The 17,158-nt window shown below is 41.2% G+C and overlaps 1 protein-coding gene across 7 annotated transcripts in view; it reads left to right on the plus strand.

Moving 5' to 3' along the window:
* GRB10 (growth factor receptor bound protein 10) overlaps positions 1-17,158 on the plus strand; it is a 147,272-nt gene that overhangs the window by 71,223 nt on the left and 58,891 nt on the right. Inside the window, exon 1 of one of the 7 annotated variants that reach the window (XM_061449155.1) lies at positions 6,181-6,200. The exons of the other annotated variants lie outside the window; for them this stretch is intronic. The gene's annotated coding sequence lies outside the window, so the exon portion shown is untranslated. Of the gene's footprint in view, positions 1-6,180; positions 6,201-17,158 lie in introns of those variants that run through there. 7 annotated transcript variants of the gene reach the window in all.

Below are 17,158 nucleotides of genomic sequence, written 5' to 3' on the forward strand. Positions count from 1 at the left end.
CACCATCCCCATCCTTTGTGTAAGCAGGTTGCTAAAGCAGCCAAATGTAATAGATTTCACTGTTTTTAAATTGCTTTGTATACGTACTTGTTTATTGTCCAACAGGTATGGGGAGATTTGTGGTCTCGGGTAGTCCTCTGCCTCCTAGGTGGCTCATTTCTCCCATTTGAGCTAATGGTCATAATTGATCTTACTGATCTGAAATGCCCTCTTCTAACTTAATCAATACAAGTTAACTGTAAGGTACTGGGATGAGCTCATGTTTTCTGGCGTAACTTTATTGCCTTTATGTTTTCTTTTGTAATCTGACTAAATCGCTTCTGTCAAGATGTAAGAGAGCAGAAGGATGAAAATTAATACTTACCAGCAAAGGCTCTTTTGATAGCTTCTGGATGACATTTTTAATGTGGCTGAGTTGAATTCTTGCCTGTGCTGCTCCACCAGCTTCCTGCACATCCTTGGGTTTTGCTTATTTTTTCCCCTGTTAGGGGACATGTTTTAAATGTATTTAGCTTTACGTAAGAATCTTTTGAACCTTTCAGTGGAGGTGTTATACCCAAATGTCAAAACATGGCTGTGGGCCCTTAAATAGTCTCAGTACTAATGAGCTTTCCAGCTAAGAAAGGTGATTTATTAGGTAGCCTAGTTCTTAATCATGCCATAACAATGACAGTTGTTCAGTGAAAACAGTGTCTTTGCAGCATCAGAATATTAACTTCAAATTCTAACACCTTAACCAAAATCAAATATGAAATTCCAAAGGCAGCTTGACATGTAAAGGGGAAGAGTATACTTAGAGATGGAAACAATCCATGCTCACTGAAGCTATACTGCCTGTTATGAAATACTGCTCGGAAGATTATTTTCAAAAGTAAGTATCTCTAATTTTTGAGATAAAAGTACAATGTCACTGTGCAAGGTCAGCTTTAATGGAGAGAGAACTGCCTTTCAGTATCTGATTACATGGAAAGCTCTAGGGCACTAATGGGGCTTTATGACTGCTGTGTTCAAGTCTGAAATAAAACTATTCTGCTTATTCGGACACTTAAGAGTGTCACCTATAGATAGATCAGAAATTGCCATTCATCTGCAACGCATGTAATGTTTGTAACTACTGTGACTGATGGGGGGGCCTGTGTTCTTTTTAAAATCTGTCTGCTTTGATAAATTCTGTATTGAGAGCACAGTGTTACTGCATGTCTCTGCGCTTTCTGAAAGCAAAGGGAGGTAAAAGCCCCCTTGCTTATGAAACTGGTTTCCAAGAGTGTGGTAGCAGTGGTGTGGTAAAGGGGGAGGCAGTTGTAATGCCAGAGACTGCTCCCTGAATTCTTAAGATTGCCTGGATTTGAACTTCACAAGAAACCTTTTAACAGCCTTACTTCACCAGTGCATTTAGTGATTGTGGGACTAGATATCCCCCCACCCCTTGCAATGAAATCCATTTAACTCCTTCAGATAAAGCCCTAGTTACTCCAACTCCCATTTAAAGTACAGGGACCTGATTTGTGCCCTGTCTCTGATGAGCCATGCACCTTTGATCTGTCTTGTGATGGCAGATAATTTCTAATAGCTGACACAATGCAGCCTTCTTGTCTGCAAACAATTCTGAGAGACGTGTGTTCAATTTTTTAGCTTTTTGGTTTTCCCTGACCTTCAAGGTTGTATTTTTGGTGTCTATCAAAGTAGTGAGAGGGTGGAGAACAGGCAGTACAGCTTTTGGTTTCCTTCCGTTGTTTGTCCTAATGATAAAAGTGTCCTAACCTTTTGTTTCTGTCTCTTTCCAGTGCTTCAGGTGGGGCAAAATATAAGTTAATTTTGCATTTTATGAGCTCCATCCTCTGGATAAAGCTTTTATCATCTTAGGAGTGAATGCAGAAATTCACTTTTCTTCTAAAAAATAAAAATAATTAAATCACCAAGCAATGTCTAAATCCGTAACGTTTCCGGGGCTAAGAAACAGAGCAAGGGTGAGGTAAGACTTGTTTGCAAGAGTAAAATGGCGTGTATTTGCGATACAGCAGTTCTCCTGGCAAAGGCTTCTGTTGCTTTAGGATTCCTTATGATTCAACAACTTGGTGCCCTTTTCAGTTTTTAGCTGGTCTTAATTAGAGGAAGAATTATGAAGGCTGACCAAATGTTGGCTTTCTCTTTAAAAATCAAATGGATTTTAAAAGTTGGCTAACACTATTACAGCAAATTTAGGTTAAGCAGTCTGAGCAAGTGTAGAATTAGTTTAAGGTTTTAGTGTAATTTTCTGCACATTAGAAGAATTTTCAGGAGTTTACGTACTAGAAAACCAGGATTATCACATAGAGATGTAACACATCTTACAGCTGAGAGGAAAATGCCCAATTCAAGTTATAGCTTAAACATCATCTTTCTTAGAAATCCCTTTTCTAATCTGTTTTTCAAAGACTGGTTCTGCCAGGTGACTGGGAAGGTGAGGACTGTGGATTTTAAGGTTTTTCCAGCATAGGAACGTATGTCCTTTAGTCGAGACAAACAATTTGCTTGGAATGTGCTCATGGTCTGTATCAGCAAGTGTGGCCTAACTTTTATGTCAAGAAGAATATATAATCTGGTATGTGCACAAAAAAAAAAACCAAACCAAAAGGACGCCACTGAAAATACCTGGCTGATAAATTTCTGTGGTGTGGGGTGAATATGAAAGTAAGCTTTCTTTGGGGCAAACTTGTGCTTAAGTATCAACATGATTTTCTATGTTTAAAAACGATTAAAGGTTCATGACTGAAGCCAGACTTAAGGCAACAAGAATAGGGTAAAATGGTATAGGGCTTGATTACAGCAATGTGTGCTGGTTCTTTCTGTAAGCCCTGCACCTCTGCAGGGTGTACTGCTCGTACCCACAGCCAGCCCTTGTTGAAGTCAATTCAAAGGCAATGAGTGACCTCGGACAGGCTGCCTGCGTTCTTGACAGCAGGGTCTTTGTTGGGGGGGGGGGGGAGTTCCTTTTCACTCACTTTGAAAGTTGACCAGACCTCCAAAGGCTGTGCTGTGGGGTTGCGCAGAGACTTAGGCTCTTACACAAGTGAGCTATTGCAAAGCATAGCAGTTATATAGCCTTCCAGTACCTAAATGGGGCCTACAGGAAATCTGAAGAGGGGCTTTTTACAAGGGCATGTAGTGATAGGAGAAGGGGGAATGCCTTTAAACTGAAAGAGCATAGATTTATATTAGATATTGGCAAGAAATTCTTTACTGTGAGGGTGGTGAGGCACTGGAACAGGTTGCCAGAGAAGATGTGGATGCCCTGTCCTTGGCAGTATTCAAAGCCAGGCTGAAAGGGCTTTAAGCAACCTGGTCTAGCAGGAGGTGTCCCTGCCCATGCCAGGGGGATTGGAACTGTATGATCTTTAAGGTCCCTTCCAATCCAAACCAGTCTATGATTCTGTATGATTAATGATGGCAGCAGCAGACCTGACTCCCATGTGCTGTTACGTTCCATGCTCTCTGTACCCTAGGCAGCCATAAGCTGCTCAGAGTAACTAGACTCACCTGACGTTTTGATAAAACTGGGCCCCAGAAATCGTTGCAGGATGCTGCCAAGTGTATGTTGCCTTATATGATCATGCAGAAGAACCAATGGGCTCTCCATGACCTCCTCCCTGCCCCCCCCCCCCAGCATGAGTTACGAAATATCTAATGGGTTTGGCGTCTGTGCCAGTGCAGAGTGGGGCAAAGAGTTAGAAATGCTTGTTCAACAAATCAGCTGTTAAAGGGGATGAAACAAATCACTGTAGATGTCTGTCTACATTTTCTCCATCAGCAAAATGAGGATACTGCTATTGCAAAACTTTTGTCAAGTATGTGGTTGACATCTGCTTCATAGAGTACATGCTATTTTTGAAGATGATGTCCCACTTTGTTCATGGTATTAAGTTAAGAGCCAGTCCTGAAGGGATGAAATCAAGACTGAAATGTGAACATATGTGAGATTATATCCTAATGCATAGGGTAAACCATAGACTGTTACTTTGACATTGTGGGTAGCCTTTCTGTAGATTGAGTTGTTTGTATGCAGTGTGTGACATGAAGTGGTGAAAGATAATGCAGCTTCTAAGTACTATAAGTGTTCTTTGATTTAGGGTGCATAATTCTTGACTAGCAGCAGAATGTAGCAGGGTCAGTGAATTAAGCTGAAGGGTAATTCAAGCTTTCTCTTTGTGCATACAGGGGCTGAAATTGAAGTTGGGAACAGTGAGCAGCCTTGCAAGTTGACCTTAGAACATTTACTAGAAAGGAAAAATAAAGGGAGCATTAAATGAGGGATAGCAACATAAGGGAAAACCACTTGAGGCACAAAGTATGGTGAAAAGCCATGGTGTTCTAGATTGTTTTAGTATGTAGCTGAAGTGAAACTACTGAAAGAGATGTAATTAATTTTCATTACTCTAGGAGCCGAGATGTCTCCTAATTCAGTGTTTATGTTTGTGGTAATATCTTTCCACCATTGTGTATCTCTGTAAACCTTCTGTTTAAAAAACCTGACCAAACAAAGCAAAATGAAAAAACCTCTCAGCCCTCCCTCTCTATGGCAGTAGGGCTGAGCTGTTTGGGCCAGGATACATGTCTCCTGCTGTGTTAGGCTGGTGAAATACAAAACAGAGAGATCTCTTTTTGAAGAGCAAGTTTAGAGATGAATCTGGCAGATTGCTGGCTCCAAGGCAAATTGAGACTGTTGTAGAGAAATTTGTTGAAGTCATGGCTCGGGTGAATGCCTCCTTTCTTACAGTGAGGGTGTTTGAGCAATAAGACTTGGTGATCGTGGTGCTGATGACTTCGCCCTGAAAAAAGATGTCCTTTCAAGTAGGCTGTTCTCAGACCATTTACATTCCCCAGAGTCTGGTGTCTCCCAGGGGTTTGGTGGCACGGCTGTGCTGGCACACTTCCTAATGTACTTGTAATGGCAAAAAAACACTTTCTCTGAAGGAAGTTTATTCTGGTTTGACAAGTGAAATGAAATGCAGCAGTAAAAGCATTCTTAGACACTTATACCGGGCTAGAAATACAGATATTTTAACAGGAAAAACAGTTGAAACGTGGAGTTGTTTTTACTGAACTGGTAGTGAGCAACTTTTCCTTGTATTTCAGAAAAACTTGCAGACCTATACAGGGTGAGGGCAGTGAATTCAACAGCAAGAGGTTACCATTGATTGTTGTCTGTGTCTCAGCTCCAGCCTGAAATTAGTCCTTTTGATGTTTGTGCCATGCAAACACTGAAGAAGGCTCAGTCCCCATCCTTCCCCTACCCTAGTCGGGCACAAAAGGGATAAAGAAGAAATGCTTTTGTCCTATTAAGTTGGTGGCTTCAAATCTGTGGGGTGGAAGAGAGATTTTTAGTGCCGTGGGTTAAATAGCTTTTTAATAGCCTGGAAAGAAAGTTAAGAGTTAATCTATTCCCAGACCTTCTTTGGATATAGTATTGCCAGTATAAGTTTGTAGTTCCTTTACAGTATTTGCTACTTGTAATGAGCCTTCAAATATAGATTCAGTTGCCCTGAAAAAATGCTGCTGTTTGGCATACCACACTTTATTCCCTGACCTGATGTAAGCAGTGAGAGTGCTTTTCACACGTTAACGAATGCCTGCCTGAAAAACGTCTGTCAGAATACTTCATGTGTCTCATGCAGCCATCTAGATGACTTCAAGGTCCATTTTATTGAGAGCATGTGGGAAGAAAGAGACTTCTAGTGCATCCTCAGTTTTGGGAGGCCAACAGGCAACCTAGCTAATGAGGGCAGAATTCTGGGGTGTTGTTGACAGAGTGGACATTATTAGAGGTTAATATGTTAAAAAAGAGTGTAAGTGGCTGTCAGTGAAATGGTACCCACTGTGGTAAAGAGGAGAAGGCAGTAGGAGTCTGACGTTTATTTGAATCAAGTACAAAAGAAAGTGTTGCTCTTCAGCTGATGCAAGATAACTCTCAAAACTAGTTCACTGGAAGTTGAAAGAAAGCCCATATGGGCTGTCCACTCTGGAAGACTGTTGGGGATGGAGAACACTTTGAAGTGGGTTCTAGTGCTTTACGTAGTGCAGGAGCTTGTAGTGCAGGTCTTTCCTGTTCTGGGGTTTTATCCGTTTTATGATTATGCACCTAAACGTTCTTAACTCTAAATATATCGGCAAACAGAAGAAACCAGCTGAGAGAGTTGGGGCTGTTCAGCCTGGAGAAGACTCTGGTGAGACCTTACTGTTGCCTTTCAGTTCTTAAAAGGGGCCTGCAAGAAAGCTGGGGAGAGACTTTTAGCAGGGGCTCTTGTGACAGGACAAGGGGTGATGGTTTTAAACTGAAAGGGGAGATTCAGGCTGGATGTGAGGAAAAAAATTCTTTACAATGAGGGTGGTAAAAAACACTGGCACAGGTTGCCCAGAGAGGTGGTGGATGCGCCATCCCTGGAGACATGCAAGACCAGGCTGGATGTGGTTCTGGGCAACCTGATCTAGTTGAAGATGTCCCTGCTTATAGCAAGGGGTTGGATTAGATGAGCTTTGAAGGTCCCTTCCAACCCAAACTAGTCTATGATTTGTTTATTTTTTACTGCTAAATCTTCAAAATATTTTTAGGTAAGTTCTGATGTTGTGCTGCAGCTGCTGTGGCTTGTGCTTTAAGTTGTGTATTTGTCAGATAAGGAAACAAAATCTAGGCTTGTTTGTTTCCTTAGGTCCTCAGGTTCATCTAAGAAAAGATTGAGGAACATAAATGAAAATGTGTTGTCATTCCAAAGAAAATTCTTTGGTTTTTTTTTAAGAGGAGTAAACCAGCAGAAGATAATATTGTAGAGTTGCATTATTTATGGTGCCTGTAGCTTTGACAAAATCCTGCAGTGCCAAGACTGCCCCAAAATGAATTGGAATGGTACACTTCTGTAACTCTGATTTCTTACATTGTCTATAAATCTCAGATATACTGAGCTTGGGGCTTGTATTAAGTTCACATGAAAAGAGGGGGGAGGAGCAAAGTAAGTTTCATAGCTTAATAAAGGAAGCAAAATCTGTAGGAAAACAGCTCTCTTGTAATTTGATGTCAGTTCTGCACTAAAATATTTCACCACAGTGCAGCGTTGTAACAATAAACCTCAGTCATCAGTGGCTTGGAACTTACCTGTCTATGATAAGCAGTACAGTATTTATTTCTGCCTTTATGTAACACTGTGCTGCAAGTTTTTCTTGACAGCACTTCAGGATGGGAAGCTGTGTCATGTAAGGATACTTTAGAAATGCATCATTTCAGAGCAGCTGCCATTCTTGCACTGAGGATGAAGAAGGTTATGGTACTTTTCTTAGAGCCAAGAAGCTTCAAGGGGAAGATCAGTCTGAATTTGTTAATTTGTTTAAGTCTCTTTGTGCCTATTAAAAGGGACAAGGTTCTTTCAAGCTAGTTCTATTTTCAACTAAATAAAAACAAACAAAAAATGGACTGAAATGGGGCAAAGCAGCTAAACAAAAAAAAAAAAAGTAGCATGAGATGTAGCTAAATTTGGAGTTCTTAACAGCAAGCAGCTGCCTGAGTAATTAAAATACATAAGGTGCTACTGACCAAAGCAATTAGTATGTAATTTCATTAATGGCATTACGATTGCAGTAACAATATTTAAGTCTTTCTGTCCAAATCAAGATTGCGGGCAATTTGTGACATGTACAACGAGAGGTTAGAAGAAGTGCAATGTTACGGTGTGTTACAGCACCACTGTCTGAGTGAATTTGTAACTGCGCAAGAACATGGCTTAAACTGGCTGTATGTTTTAATGCTCCTAATTTGTATATGTTGCTTGCAAGTTTTACATATACATGCACTTGGACATTTTTATAAGCTTGTGTGTTTGTAATTTTATATATAAAAAAGGCTTAATGGGGGCTGCTAATTTTTTATCTTTGCAATTTGGTTATGAGCTTATGATTTATAGAATCATAGAATCTGGTTTGGGTTGGAAGGGACCATAAAGATCATCTAGTCCCAACCCGTTCAACAGCAAAAGAGAATTACTCTTTAGGTATATGTTTTTATGGTTTGTCCTTAAGTGGTTGGAAAGTCCTGGAGAGGTCAGGCATAGTAAAATATTACTATATGGATCAGGAAGTGAATCTGGAATATACTGAAGTCTGAACACAGGTCACCTCCATGGGTAGGGTAGCATCCCTGAAGAACCAGTCAGCTAACAGAAGCAGTGGAATCTTGCTGCTGGGACACCACTGGGTATTAGTACCACTAACCTAGAGTTGCTGATGTTGTTAAAATGCCGTTAACAGAAGCCCTTCAGAGCATTAGGGCTTTACAGCAACACTTTTGGCCTACTTAAACTGTGTCCTGTCCACTCATTGCCTCTTCTGAGGTATGTAAATATGTGGGTGTGCTTTCCGAGGGGGAACCAGTCTCCTCTGCTTTTCTGGGCCGTATTTCAGATGTGAAACAGTGAGGTGAGCAGGTTGTCTGATCTCTGCAAGCACTGAAACTGTGCCCACAGGTTTTTTGGGGTGTCTTTCCTAAGAGGACTGTGAGATCAAGACTGCCTCATAGAAGGGATGGTCTGTTAACAGTTAACATATTCCCTGGGGGAAAAATGTCTTGTGTCCTGCTTCCAGTGTTGTTTTATGGGCATGCAGGGAGGCAAGTCTAGGTGGGAACGGGGTCCCTACCCACAGCAAAAACTGACCAGGCAGAGAGCAGCAGCAGGCTGGCTTCCCAAAATCATGGAGCACCTTGGTTAAGTACCTGAACTGGGAATGGACACGCCTCGTAAAATCAGGTGTGTGGGTCTGGGAAGGAAAGTAGGTGTAATGGGCAAGTTGGGTTTGGCTCATGTCAAGCTGTGATGAACCTTCTGCATAGTACCCTTGCAGCTTTGGTTTTGGGTGAGCCTGATCCTGACTTATTTTAACCAGTGCAGCGTGTTAATTTGTGAAGGGCCACGTGTTGAGTAGCTGATTTAAGAAAGGAAACTTGTTCTGGTTAGTCTAGGAGAAAAATAAACAAACTTCTGGTTTTCTTAAGCCTAGGTAAATTTAGGCTGATGTGATTGCTCTTCATTGAATGGTAAATTCAGATTGCTTTTTCTTTCCTGTGGTCTTGAGTGATTGACTGCAATGACTTGGTTTGTTGTTTGTTTTCTTTTTCCCATGGCTTTTTGTGTTAGTTTCTTTTGTTGGTGTTTCTTTTGTTGTTGTTGCTGCTTTCTCCCCAGTCTTTGGTTGGTTTTGGGTGTTTTTGGTGGTGATTCTTGTTTGGTTGTTGGTTTGTTTTTTGTTTACCCTTAGAAAACCCAAATAAATGGAAGTTGGCCAACAGGAGCTCTGGGGGTCACGGCAGAGGGAAGCGTGGCAGAGCTATTATAAATGACTGGTTTCTGCATCGGCAGTGTGGGGTACGGGCGCCTTCAGCAGTGGCTCCACACTGCCATTTGGGATGCGACTGCAGCAATATGCTCTGCCATCTGGGGATCCGTGCGGCAGGACTGTGGTGTTCCCTTCTCACACAGTGGAGGTTCGCGCTTCGCTGCGGCAGTAATTCCTCACAAATTGTCTGCCCTTTGCTGGCAGGCCCGGGAGAGAGCTCGTTCCACACCCAAAAGGACTACGTGATTTTCTGACACAACAGCTGGGTTTGCATGAAAGGAAAGCCTAAAATAGACAGCCGGCTCAAGGACAAAGTATCTGTGTGCAGATGAGATTAAATGCATGCCCCAAAACATTACTCCCTTAGTTAGGACAAAGAAATGTAGGGAAAGCTTACATCAAGCTTCTCTCAAGGCTGTAAGGACATCTGATGGCCACCTTCATCTATGAGGCAAAGCTAAGGTAGGCAAGCTTGCTCGTTGTTATCTGTCACGTGCCGTGCTTGCACGTCCCACGTTGAGGGCTCTTAGGGATCTTTTTTGATTCAGTGTTGCAATTCCAAACAACTCTTCCCCGGTTTAGTTTCTTGTAGATAATTTCCCAAAATGACAACTGGAGTTAATAGTAAACTACTAAAGCAACTGGTAAAAGAAGCCAGAATTACCCTGGTGTTAAAGCGTTTTATTTTTTCATATGACTTTGTTTCTGTTAACTAAACTCTGACTAGAAATACCTTAAATGTGAAATATTGCTGTTGTCTGCTTTGTAAGTACATCTGTCACAGCTAGGTAACTATTATGTGCTCAAAGCTCAATCTTTAATTAACTCGGAGGAATAGCTGATTCATTAATTGCTGTGTGCAACTTTTGGAACTTGTATTGCATCCTCTTAAACGTGCTCTCTAAGCCAGCAATGAACCTGTTCAAAGCAAATTTTAAAACTCACAGTTTAAAGTGAGTAGGATTAAAGGTTAGCTCAGGTATCAAGTGATGAGGTACACGCCTAATTTAATAATAATAATTTTCCAGCATCAGCTGTGTGACCCATCACTTTCTGAAGAGGAACGCTAACGGACTTTTTGGGTTAATCCAACCACTTTTCACTTGAAAGCTTTAAGTTGTCAAGAAGTGGTTTTGAAATGAAACCCCTGATGCAAGAAGCCTGGGGTGTGCTAGCTGCCAGGCGAGGACTTCCCCAAGCAGGCTGGTGATGCTCTCACCCATCAGACGCCAACACCAGTGCTGGAGCAGGCAGGGCGATACAAGGCTTTTGCTGGAGCTATGCAGCAGCATGTTGGGAGGTTGCACACAATGTTTCCCAGACCAGGGATAAAACTTGGGCTTTCTTGGCAGGATGGGAGGGACTAATCCGTGCAGTGGTACTTACATCGATTTGTAAGGATTGTTCAACTGGGATTATTCAGTTGGGTATTATGTTGTTTAGTCAGAAAGGGAGAACACAGGTTCCCTAAAGGAAAGCAATAGATGCTTTGCCTGTGTTCATAACATTGCCTTCAATAGCTTCAGACTTGTAAGACACATGGTAGCTCTTCTCTCTCAATTTTTAACTCTTTTTTGAACTGTGACTTGTCTGTTAGCATTGCTTATTTGTGTATATTTGATTTGCACTGTCATTTATTTTCTCTGACATGGGCAATAAGGAAAAGGTAGCTACGTAAAACTTTGGAGAAGCATTATGAGTAGAAATGTATATATATGAAATGGTAGAATGCATTTTGAAAAATAATTTTTGTTCATGTAAGCATAAGGAAAACACATAGTATTTTAAAACTTTTTATTTAGTTTCCTTAATGTAAAGGTATGTAATATTAATAAATACACAATCAAACCTGAACTCTGCTGTGTTAAATTGCAGCTCTCACTGTCCTCTTACAGTTATCCACCCATAAATATGACTGTCTACGATAAGGTGCAGGCTCTCAAGCATTTGGCCATGTGGCCAGCAGACAGTATTTCGATTCATCTCTCCATTGCCGTCCAACAGAAGTACCTTAATGGCTCAGTAGGTTAACACGTTTTTCCCTGTTACCTGGAAAGCTTAAGCAGATTTTTTGTTCAGTTTTGTGTGGGCTGTACAGGCTAGGAGCCGTTCTGCTGCCCAGGTGTTACCCCAACCATATTCTTTTGATCCTTCTGTTAATCATGGGTAGAACTGTACTTGTTTGGGGGATGTACTGCCAGAACCTTCTTTTGCGGTTTTGCCATAGAGGTGTTGTACCAAGATTGAGGCATCCAGTTAACCTTGCCATGGGGAAAAGAACTCAATAGAGAATTCCTGGGTTGATTGGTCCTTTTGTATGTCATGCATTCACCCATGCTCACTCTGATTTTCTTTTTTTGTCCTGAGTAAAGAAAGGCCACACTAAGAAGATAGGGGCATGACTATTCCTTGCGCAGTTATTACTTCAAATTTCTCTCTGTTCACATCTCCTTTTGGGTCAGGAAAATCAGCCTGGCCTGCTCACCCTGGGGCATATTGCATCCTACACTTTGTCTTTCTCAAAGTTTTTTTTGAGTGTTAAGTCTACTGCGACTCCAGGTTTGGCCTCAGAAAGAGTATCTCATTCTACCCTCTGGTGCTGCTGCTTTCCTCAATTGATGTTGTTTTCTATCATCTGGGTGACTAGGGCTGTTTTGGGTTTTCTCCTGTCTTGCTAAACCCAACCAAATAAATGCTTTCCTCTTAAGGTCCTGCTCAGTCGTCTTCTCAAACTAATGAACTAAAAGTAGGTGACCTGAGAAAATGGTCAGAGAAACCACTGAACCTAATGTTCATAGAAGAAAGCTGCAGATGTTACCAGCTTCTTGAAAATTAATCTTCTGACTGGATTTTGTAATCAGCTCAGGAATGACAATTTCCCAGAGGTCTACTTAACCTCAGATTCTGTTGTAAGTGATCTGTTTACTCGGTATTTACTCTACAACAGTCTTTCTGCAAGTACTGGCCTGCAAATTGAGATTTGAGAGGCTGGTAGTTACTGCTACAGGAGCTCCACCATCAGCAATGGCTATACATGGTTGTGTGGTGTGTCAGTTCCCCTGTCTGCACAGTCATATGGGATCAGCTGGTAATCTATATGGCTTTGGGTTCAAATTTTGACCTGATGCATCTTTTAGGAAGGTATGCTTTTTTTATTATTTTTTTTTTTTTTTACTTTTTTTTAAGTAAGTTGCAAATTTCCTACTAGAAAATTGGTATCAGGAAGATTGAATCCCAGCTCTGTGTTCTCAAAATGGGGTGTGGGGGTCTGGAAAGGGGACTGGCCATAACTGACATGACTTACATATTTTATCTCTGATAGTTGTAATAAAGCTGGTATGTATACGCATAATCGGTATTCTGATATGTTTTAGACTTTAATCCTTGGGTTTCAGACATCTCTCTTATAGTGATGCCATTAGTACTTCAACACTTGTTCATGCCTTAGAGTCAATCAAGGGCTCAGCGTTGGTGATGATGATGATACCCACCTACAGCAATCATCTCTCCAAGTGACCAGCATCCATCTGCTCCACAAAAGGACCAGTATGACTCTATGGGGTTAGAAATGGGAATATGCACGCTGGGAGGCGCTTCTGAATATTGTCTGTGGAAAAACTTCAGCCTAATCAAAGGGTAAAGCTGTCAAAATCCGTGTCAGAGACATGCTTTACATTAGTTTGTCTCTGGAATTAAACAAACCAACCCTCCTTATCCATCCCCCTTCGCTTGAATGCCTGGCTTTCATCATCTTTGCTCTTTATGATGTCAAGCATTAGATGTGTGACCTGGAGGAGATGTTTTAACCTTCCTTTTTTTTTTTTTTCCATCAGAATTCCTGAAACTTGTTTTATTGGCTAGTCTGAGGGTACGACTTCATTCCTTCCTGCTGCAGGGCACCTATAGCCAGTTGCTCCTGTTACTTTTTAACACTTTGATTTTTTTTTTTTTGACTAACGCCTTTCCTATGTAGCTTATTCCTATAGCTGTTACCTAGCAACATTAATTTTGTTCAATTTAGTTCATCTTCTATTTCAAGAAATCTATCAGGTGTGTTTTAAGAACATTTCTGGAGCCCAACCACAAATCTTTAGTAAAGAGGTGTTTATAAAGTAAATTCTCTCCAGCACCTGCAGTTAGCATAAATAAATGTGGTGTTAGCTATCCCAGCTTTACTGGCAGAAATGGGAATAGATGCATGTGGGATTTAAAAATTACCTGGAGAATACTGCAGCACTTACAGGTTCGCTGATGACTTCTCTGTGTGACATTTTAGTGTGCTAAAAGAGAGTAGATGCCTGTCTCAATTTCATGCTCTTTTACCAACCAGCATCTCTGCTTCTTGCCCTTCTTTCCACGGCGTTGTCCATTTAGCATTTTAGAAGCTGCACATGCACTGATGTGACATTTTGGAGGCCAGCAACCATAGTTATGGTACAAAGTAGAGGATTTCTTTTCAGACAGTGAAGGTTAGAAAGCAATAAAGAGGACTCTTCAGTGCAGAGTCTCACTGGGACTTACAGGGTACATAACATCCTGGAGTTTTGGAATTCAGTATTGTAATTTTTAATTCAGACTCTGACCACTCTGGAGTTGGTGATGTCTCTAGGACACAAAGTTGGGTTTGTGTCTTTCGCTTTCACTTGGAGCAAATAAAAAAACCCTCCAGGCTTCTAATGTTCAGCTAAGGCAATCTTGATATCCTTATAATTGAGTCTGGCAGCAGACCTGCAGAACAGTGTGGATGGTTTGTGAATGGTTTTATACTGTCTCTTTGTTTCTTGTGCAACTCGCTGTTTGTACGTAGTTCTTAATAGGAAGGGGGATTGAATAAAATTGGAGCTGGTATTGGGGACTGGAGGGTGTCATTCTGGTGCAGCATCACTGTAGAGGTCACTGTGGGGTATTTAAAAAATCGTAAGAAATCTGCTTGTTATTTAGGCAACTGATTCCTGTGGCATTAGTGGAAGCTGAAACAGGGTATGGAGGGAGGCAAGGCATTTGTGTAAACACAGCAAATGTTACAAGCTCAGAGAAAGTAACAGAGTGAGGGTGAATGAGGGTGTCTCCTACAGTGGAATTACTTGTGCAACATTACAACAGTGTGGTCAGCGATGGTGTATTTTCAAGAAGTTTTAGTGGTTGGCATTTCTGAAAAATCCCATCAAAACAGCATTTGGACATGGCACTAGAAGGACAAACTGCTGTGCTGTTGTGGAAGGGATCCCCTTAATAAGACATTATTTTGTAAAAGAAGTTTGTATGCACATCTCACTGTGGTAATCATTACCTGTATTTTTTATTATAAAACATGAAATTTCCCCACTGCCAAAAACCTTGCAAAATATACTTGCGTCGCCAACATGAATCAGAATAACGTATATGTGGTATTAGGAGATTTGAAAGAGGATGTTGAGGTGGATGCCACAAGTATTTTAGATGTCTTTTTCCTTTCAAAATTCTGGTTAAGTCCTTCTGTTCATTTTAGTGTAAATATGTTTTCACTATATTGCCTTTAATTTACATAGTGTTCCACTGCATCATCCATCTGGGATGCTAGAGTATATGTATGTTCCTTTTCTCTCACTGTTTCTGTCTGTCTCCTGGAGGGTCAATCAAGGTGTGCAAGAGGGCCTACTTCGCACTTCATTATCATCCTCTACTGAGCTAAACTTGAGTGAAATACTTCAAGGTGGCCTACAAGAGATCTGGAGGGGGACTTTTTTTTACAAGGGCATGTAGTGACGGGACAAAGGGGAATAGCTTTAAACTGAAAGAGGAGAGATTAAAGTTAGATACTAGGAAGTAGTTCTTGACTATGAGGGTGTGAGACACTGGAACAGGTTGCTCAGAGAAGTTGTGGATGCCCCATCCCTGGCAGTGTTCAAGACCAGGTTGGATTGGGCTTTGAGCAGTCTGGTCTAGTGGAAGGTCCCTACCCATGGCAGGGAGGTTGGAACTGGAGGGGCTTTAAGGTCCTTTCCAACTGAAACCATTCTCTGATTCTATGAAATCTTGTATTAATTATATTTTAGCTTCTTTACTTTGCTAAGCTGGATCTTGAATGTGCTGCATTGAAACTCATTTCGGGGAACTGATTGCAGGGGTTAGGCTGTCAAATAGGAGTAGGTGATGGATCAACAGCTGCCTTGCTGTAGTATCGAACGCTTGTTTATGTACATGCTGTTAGGCTTCATCTGGTATCAGATTTACTTCCATGGTGACAGAAAAGTGGTATAGCCTTTTCATAAGTCTTCTGCTGAGTTCCTGGTAGCACTTGCATCTGTCTTCTCTGTGAGCTGATATGAGGGATAATGCTGGATAATTCGGAAATGAGACAACAAGAATGAAATAATTTATGTATGTATGCAGTTTTTAAAAGCCTCTTAAATCACAGGTAGTTTAAATCCTATGATGTTTTTTATAGTATTCCCTATGAACTGCAAGGCATATGTTTAAAAGGAAAGGTATCTGTTGAGCTGCCATTTACAGACATGAAATGCATCCTGGTCTGTAGGGCAAAGCTGGGATTCTTTCCATGTTCAGCTCTTTTTTTCAGTAAACAGAATTTCTACAGTGCGGTGAGCCCTGTGACAGCCATGGCAACACCTGCTTTCTTTGGGAGGCTGGCATGGATGAAGCTGCGCAGGGCTCATTTCAGCTTTACATCACTTCAGAATAAGCAAGATCCCGCTTAGTCCTTTCAGCTGAGCTTGACACATCAGAGCCAGCAACCACCAAAACAAATAAACTGGGATCTAAGGGATAGAAAAGGGCTAGAAGTGGAAAGACAAGTGAGACATGGTTATGCGCAGATTAAAGTTTGCTCAGACCTAATTTAGGGCTTCTTGTCCCTTTTATGGTATGATGGAAAACACTCAAATGGTACTCCAGTTTTTGTGGAACGTGATAGCTTAGCTCGCTAGGTCAGTAAGAGGTTTTATAACAGAGTTTTCTTCTTTCCTTTAGTTGAATTTTTTGTTTTTCTTGTAATTAAGATAATGATTTACTTTACAAAAAATGTTACGTGTAACATCCAGCAGAGCTGGTTTGTGAACAAAACCAAAGTTTAACAAAGCTGTGGGTAAAGAAGCAAAATGAAGTTCAGACAGCTGCCAGTGTATGCACTTTGATTCTAGTTTGGGAAAGAACATTGTGTGCAGACATGCCAAGTATTTTGTTATGGTATCAGAAGTCTACAAAACTGCCAGTTGTTCTGTCTACTAGCAGAAGTATGTCAGAGCTAGGTTTTGCTAGTGTTTTCCTTTAAAAATGACTTTAAAAAGCAAAAGGCTGCTTGCATGTTTGTACATGGAAGTGGTAAACTGGCCCCTATACTGTTCAATTGAGAGAGGAAGAGATAGACCTCGAATATCCACTTTCATACTCCTTGATCTTATGGCAGAATTCAGTGCAGATTAAGGAAAATAGCTTTTAGTATCCCTGGAAGCATGGCTGCAAGATAGATGGAGAGCTGGAGGCTCCTCAGCTACCTGCAGCTCTGTCTGCTGTAGCCTAAAAAGGTGATCCTTCCGGGTCAGTCACCAATTTGTGTGTGCACGCTAAGAGGACCAGCGTGATGCCATACTGGCTCAAAGCCCAAAGACCTTCAAATTTTGCTGTTAAATAGCAAGCCTCCTCAGAATCAGTTTTGTCAGCTTCTGTTTTTTCCTATGTAGGATGATCTTGATAGAGGCTAGATCTCACTGGTTGGTAGATTAAGATACTTTGAAGGATTGTACTGCATATGAAATATCCTTCTGAATAGTATATCAGCAAATGGTTGAAGTGGCTTAGAAATCCCAGG

The sequence above is a fragment of the Pezoporus flaviventris genome, unplaced genomic scaffold, assembly GCF_033815535.1.
Source record: "Pezoporus flaviventris isolate CSIRO_AGI_PZ_B2104156 unplaced genomic scaffold, CSIRO_AGI_Pfla_v1 ptg000007l, whole genome shotgun sequence".
NCBI lineage: Eukaryota > Metazoa > Chordata > Aves > Psittaciformes > Psittacidae > Pezoporus > Pezoporus flaviventris.